This window comes from Lagenorhynchus albirostris, chromosome 3 (assembly GCF_949774975.1).
Source record: "Lagenorhynchus albirostris chromosome 3, mLagAlb1.1, whole genome shotgun sequence".
Lineage (NCBI taxonomy): Eukaryota > Metazoa > Chordata > Mammalia > Artiodactyla > Delphinidae > Lagenorhynchus > Lagenorhynchus albirostris.
Window position 1 is genome coordinate 102783222 of NC_083097.1, and position 6860 is coordinate 102790081.

Here is a 6860-nt window from a genome sequence, read left to right on the forward strand (position 1 = left end):
CTTTGCCTGTCTTGTCTCTTTTTCAGAGTCAGGGAGGGAATGAAATGACCAGTAATTATCATTTAAACTGCTGTTTTATCCTCTATCAATCAGAGCTATTCATTCTGGTTACTCTCAGACCCTTGGGCTGAAACCACACTAAATCAGGGTCAAGGCCAGGGTGAATATATAAGGCCAGTCTTTTCATTCTGTAAGTGCTAATGACCTGGGCTGAACATCAATGGCAAGTTTCCATGAAAAAGCCATCTGAGATCCTAATCTAGGAACAAACGGTTCTATACATGGAGCCTATTACCTTGTTTTTAATATTCTGTATTCGCTGGGACCACAGCTGTAAACAACTCTTCAGTCTCATTTCTCCATGAAGTTAATTTGCACTGTGTCAGCACTGCAGGCTTTTTGCATATGTTCAGGACAAGCTGATATGAGCAGGCCTGGAATGAATAATGTTTAGTAAAATCAATAAACCCTATTATTAGTCACTAAGGGGACTGATTTTATGTCTATAAAAGTAAAACAATTAGAACCGTATTAATGGCAGATTCATCATAGTAATATAATGGAGCCAAGTAGGCTTGTCTTCTGGGAATCTTTAATTTACCATTCAGTACTGACTACGTACTCAGCCAGAGAAATGGCACACATAATATAAACAAGCTCTGGCCTTTGGCAATTCATGTTGTCATCAGCAGAGACAACACTGTAACAGTAAGGGGAAGAAACAAAACTTCATTCAGTGATTAATGGAAACCAGTCATGAATAATGTTCCAGTAAGAACCTGGAGGGAGAGCCTATTCTAATTGCATTCTGCTTTCGGTCATATATCTCTTTGTATCTATCAGCACTCCTGTTTACTACAGTAGCAGAGTTAAGCACGGTCTGATGCCCATATTTATACTCTACCTATTTAGGCACCTAACTAGAAGTAATTAAAAGCCTGGTGCGTAATAAGCGTATATCTAGGTGCGTAATAAGCATATATCTAATCATTGTGCAGCTCAGGCGAGATTGGCTTCCCTATGATTTTTTAAAATATTTATTACTAAAGGCAGGAAAATCATCAGGAATCCACAGTATCCCCCAGCCACCACCAGGAACGTGATAACATGGCTGGTGAAGATGTAAATTGACCTTAGTTCTGGTCCTGTGTTTCGACGCTGAATTGTTTAGTCAGTTCTAGAACTGGAGCAGCACATAGGCAACCAAATGTCATACTTTAAACAGTATTCTGAACAGAGGAAACATACTTGTTTAACTGGTATAAGACAAATTACATCAGGTCTTCAAAGACACATCAAGACATGGTCTAAGAACTGAAAAAATGTGATAACTTTAAAAAGTGATGAAAAATAGGTGAAATACGCTGACGTGTAGCTAACACCATAAACAATGTTAGACAAAAGTCATAAGAAAAGCCACTTTCAGGTGGCTTCCAAAAGTTGAGGAAGTATTTTTGATTGCAATTATCTATTCACTTGTGAAGCAAAGGCCCCCAAGTAGGAAAACTAACCAAATTATACCAAGACAAATTCTGTCAACTTAAAGAACCGTCTTAGGAAAAACCAAGGGGGTAGAACTCTTAGTAGTAGTTATAGTAAAATCATTAAAACTTACAGCTGGGATAAAGCATCAACCAGTCCAAACACATGACACACACCCCAACTCTAGGGCTTTGGCTCTGCTTTTGCATCTCACTGCAATGTTCCCCCCACCGGATATGTGCATGACTGCTTCCTCATCTCCGTGAGTGAGGCCTTTCCTGATCACTCTAGCTGTATTGGGTTGGCCAAAAAGTTCCTTCGGCTTTTAAGTAAAAATAAATAAATTGTCACCAAGAACTTTATTGAACAACATATTCACCGTTTTGTTCCACTATCTTCTGCCATTTTTCAGGCAACTTCATAATTCCATCTTCCCAAAATTTTTTACCTTTTTGAGCAAAGAACTCTTCCAGGTGCCTTTTACAGTCTTCCAGGGAATTGCAATTTTTCCCATTAAGAGAATTTTGTAAAGATCGAAATAAATGGAAATCCAAAGGTGCAGGGCTTCCCTGGTGGCGCAGTGGTTGAGAGTCCGCCTGCCGATGCAGGGGACACGGGTTCGTGCCCCGGTCCGGGGAGATCCCACATGCTGCGGAGCGGCTGGGCCCGTGAGCCATGGTCGGAGCCTGTGCTCCGCAACGGGAGAGGCCACAACAGTGAGAGGCCCGCGTACCGCAAAAACAAAAACAAAAACAAAGGTGCAATGTCTGGTGAATATGGGGGATGAATCAGAACCTCCCAGCCAAGCTGTAACAGTGTTTGCCTGGTCATCGAAGAAACATGTGGCCTTCAGTTATCCTGGCAGAAGATTATGCATTTTCTGTTGACTAATTCTGGATGCGTTTCATCAAGTGCTGCTTTCTGTTGGTCTAAGTGGGAGCAGTGCTTGTTGGAATTAATGGTTTGGTTTTCTGGAAGGAGCTCATAATAGAGAACTCCCTTCCAATCCCACCAAATACACAACATCACCGTCTTTGGATGAAGACCGGCCTCTGGTGTGGTTGGTGGTGGTTCATTTCGCTTGCCCCACGATCTCTTCCGTTCCACGTTACTGTACAGTATCCACTTTTCATCGTCCGTCACAATTTGTTTTAAGAACGGAACATTTTCGTTACGTTTGAGAATCGCGTGCGGAAATAGTCAAGAAGGTTTTTTTCTCGCTTAACTTAATGTGGAACCCAAACATCAAAGCGATTAACATAACCAGGCTGGTGCAAATGATTTTCAGCGTTTGATTTGGACGTTTTGAGTATGTTGGTTATATCCTGGGTGGTATAATGTTGATTGTTCTCAATTAATGTCTCGATTTGATCGCCATCAACTTCAACTGGTCTACCTGACCGTGGAGCATTGCCCAAAGAGAAGTCTCCAGCATGAAACTTTGCAAACTACTTTTAACACGTTCGATCAGTCACAGCACCTTCTCCACGAATCGTTTTTTGTGATTCAGTTGTGTTTTTTACCTTTCTTGAAATAATAAAGCATAATATGCCGAAAATGTTGTTTTTCTTCCATCTTCAATATTAGAATGGCTACACAAAAATTCACCAGGTTTGATAAGGTTTTTTTTTATGCACGCTAATATGACAGCTGTCACAATACAATCGAACAAAACTGTTTCGAATGAAGTTAAAGACAACTAAGCGCTACTTACTAGAGCCATCTTACAGGAAAAAACCGAATGAACCTTTTGGCCAACCCAATAGTTACAAACACCCACACATCCCTCATGCCCACTCCCAGACTTTATTTTTCTCCGGGGCATTTATCAACCATCTAACATACTCCACATAGTACTTACATATTTTATTATGCTTACCCCACCTACTAGAAAATGCAAACTCTATGAGGACAGGAATTTTTGTCTGCTTTGTTCATGGCTATATCCCAGCACATGTACAGTGCCTGGGATAAAGCAGGTGCTCAGAAAGTACTTGCTGGGAAGGAGGGAGAAAGGGAGGGAAAAAGGGAAGCAAGGAAAAGGAAAGAAAGTGAGAAAGCAGTTAATTCCGTATGTTCGGCATAACATATGCTAGTAAAACAATTTAATGACAAGTCAAGTTTTCACACATTTTACCTACTGTCCACACGTCACAAGCCTGACATCTTTGGAATATCATTCCATACCACAGAAACCTGTATGTATCAATTTGTAGTGATATTATACTCTGTATTTGAGTAAATACCCAATAAAGATACATATATCCGCTGGATTCAATCCACTTATTTGGTTGTTAAACCTGGGTGTCATATAAGAAAAGTCAGTATTTCTGTACTGTATCTTATGCAATGGACATTCATAATATTAAGGAACCTTTCTTTGGGAATTAGAAATACTATCAGCCAGCTAGAAATAACATGAGACAGACAAGAAGCCATTATATATATTAAAAAAAAAAAACCTTTTTAATTCTGATTGCCAAATTATTTAAGGCAGGTATAAAAAAGGAAAGCATTCAATATACATTTTACATAAAATAAACTAGATTACAGCATAAAACAAGTAACCAGGCAATGGCGTTAAAGTCTCTCTCTTCTAAAACTGGATAATTGTAAACATTAAAAAAAAAAAAAAAAAGGACTGTAGGACTATTCAAGTAATAGAACAATCACAGATGTCTCTGGTATGCAGGCTATTGGGTTATTTGCCATTCAAGATTATCAAAAATGACACCTCATTATTCACAGATGCTCATTATTTCCCCGTTTTAATCTTTACATTATATACAACACAGTTTTTGTGGTACTGGCAACCCCATGCCTTCCAAAAGTATTTTTTCCACAATACACAAGTACAAACAGTGACTACAGGAACATTTTACACTGATGCATCGTAACAGGAGCCACCAAACAGACATCTAAATTGTACCCAAGTGTCGTCATCACAGTTAGCCTTTCTGAGGGGCTTACGGGAAATATATGAAGGATACGCAAGGTTCAGGCACACTGATACATAACATTATTTATTTACAATTGAAAAGCAAAAGGAAAAGAAAGTAAGCAGCCTTCCGTGGCTAACACTTCTCAGTTTGACAAGCACATCTTTTATCTCCTTTACTGAGCAGTTTGCGACCCGGCAGCAGACCCTGTGTGTGCGAGCCTGGTTACTGATACAAAAAGTATAGAATATATATGTGTGTGTGTGTGTGTGTGTGTGTGTGTGTGTGCGCGCGTGCGTGTGCGTGCGTGTGCGTGTGTGTGTATATACATATATGTATACGTATATATATATATATATATATATATAAAACAGAAGTTTAATTACAGCAACATTTGTTACTCTCTGATAAAATCTGTAATTTACAAAAATGAAATGACTGGTTTTTGCCTGCCATTAAGGCATTTCAAATTAACACCATGGAACTGATGTCTGTATAAAGCGCTTCCCCATGTGATCCAGTCACATGACAACGTACATTTCCAATCTTGTTATTCTCTGCAAGAGAAAAGAAAACCTTAGCAGAGGGGTTCCATCCACATTTGACACTGAAAATATGAAAACTGTAAGACCAACAGACATTTTAATTCTATTCAGTCAATGGAACTCAATTCCATAGAAAGTGAATGAACACAAGGGTAATGACAGACAACGTGAAAAATAAATTATTTTCCTTTTTAACACAACTTGAGGGGTAATTGAAAATATCAAAGAACAAACATTACCTTTAGCACTATGGAAATACATTCCTCCATTTGCAACTTCATTTTTAAACATAATAAAACAAAGGGAGTCATGGTGAATTATTTTAACAAAGCAGTGAAGACAACCTAAGAAAGTTTCAACCGTTTAAGACACAGGTCAGTTAATCACTAACGTACATTACAGCTATAAGAATGGAATAGAAGTTGCATGTGAAGCATAGTGGTAAAATAAGCACATTCACTCCAATAGCAAACCCTTAGGAGCTAACTGTTTGGTCTAAAAAGCCTACACTTGCTTCCTCCCACCATTAAGATGTCTCTACCTAGAAAACTGATTCAAAACACAGAGGCTCTTTACCTTCTTTGTGCAGGAAACATTCCTGATGCAGATGCCTGGGCAGCCACCTGCTGAGAGGCAACGAGGGCAGCAGAGGTCAAGCCTAATGATGGGGAAAAAATGCAGGCTTTCTGTGACTTTCAGAAATGTAAAAGTAGATGCAGGCCCAATGGTGAAAGGCTGCAGACCCCGTGAGTAGCCATCTGTCCTTTCAACACACACACATGAAATGTTTCATGCATCGAGGACAGACTACAAACTGCTCGGTCTAACCAGTACCCATCCCTTCATTGAATACTCGGCGGTTTTCTTAATAGCTATTCAAAGTGAATACAGCATTCCATCTCTCTGGCTCTGCGTGGTGCTAAATGGTTTGCACGCATTCCTGAATGGGAAGCTCAGGAGGAATGACAGGTACCAGGTAACAACAGGAATCAAAAGTCACAGTGAATTATAGAAGCGACACCCTATTTGCTTAGAATACAATACTTTCATAATAACTTTTACCACTTTAACGTTTTCCCCAGTGACTGAACACCAATGTATCCCATAAGGTACATGGAATCACTGAATTGAACTTAGAAATAGTCTTAACTTTTACCCTGCAAGAGAAAGGGAGCAGTAAGAGAATGTAATAGCTCCAAATGGCAAGAAGTTGCCTCACAGAAAATTCTTTAGAAAACCATCCCGGAAAAAAATAGAGGAAACAAATGTAAACTTCGGGAAGATGACTCTCTCCTTCTATGTCCTCTATGGTCTCTTTTAACACCACTATTTGACTCCAAGTAACATGAGCTGAATAAATTAAAATGACCCCTTCACGTGGGGACAGCGCTTCCTACTTTTGGAAGTACCTTCAAACATATTATTCTTTGTTATTATTGTTTTCAGACAGCAGAGTAAGAGGCAACTTGGCAAGCACTGCAGACCAAATTGTGTCCTTCCAAAATTCCTATGTGGAAAGCCTTAACCCCCCAATGTGACTGTGTTTGGAGATAGGACCTATAAGGAGGTAATTAAGGTTAAATGAGGTCCTATAGGTAGTGGCCCTGAACCAACAGGATTAGTGTCCCTATAAGAAGAGATACGAGAGAGTAACTCTCTTCCCCGCCGCGGCCCCCCAGCTCTCCCCATTCACAAAGAGGTCACAGGAGCACACAGCAAGACGGCGTCCGTCCACAAGCTGGGAGGAGAGCTCTCACCAGAAACCAACCATGCTGGCATCCTGATCGCAGACTATAAGCCTCCAGAACTATGAACAGAAATACATTTCTGTTGTTTAAAGCCATAAAAACTGTGGTATTTTGTTATGACAGCCAAAGCTAAGACAGCAAGATCC

General features: G+C 39.8%; 1 long non-coding RNA gene across 1 annotated transcript; it reads right to left on the reverse strand.

Moving 5' to 3' along the window:
• Positions 1–4489: 4489 nt before the first annotated feature.
• On the reverse strand, positions 4490–6713 carry LOC132517025 (uncharacterized). Its single transcript, XR_009539556.1, has 2 exons — positions 5543–6713; positions 4490–4978 (listed from the first exon to the last, which is right to left on the reverse strand). It is a non-coding gene; the product is annotated as an uncharacterized LOC132517025 (long non-coding RNA).
• Between the last annotated feature and the right edge of the window lie 147 nt (positions 6714–6860).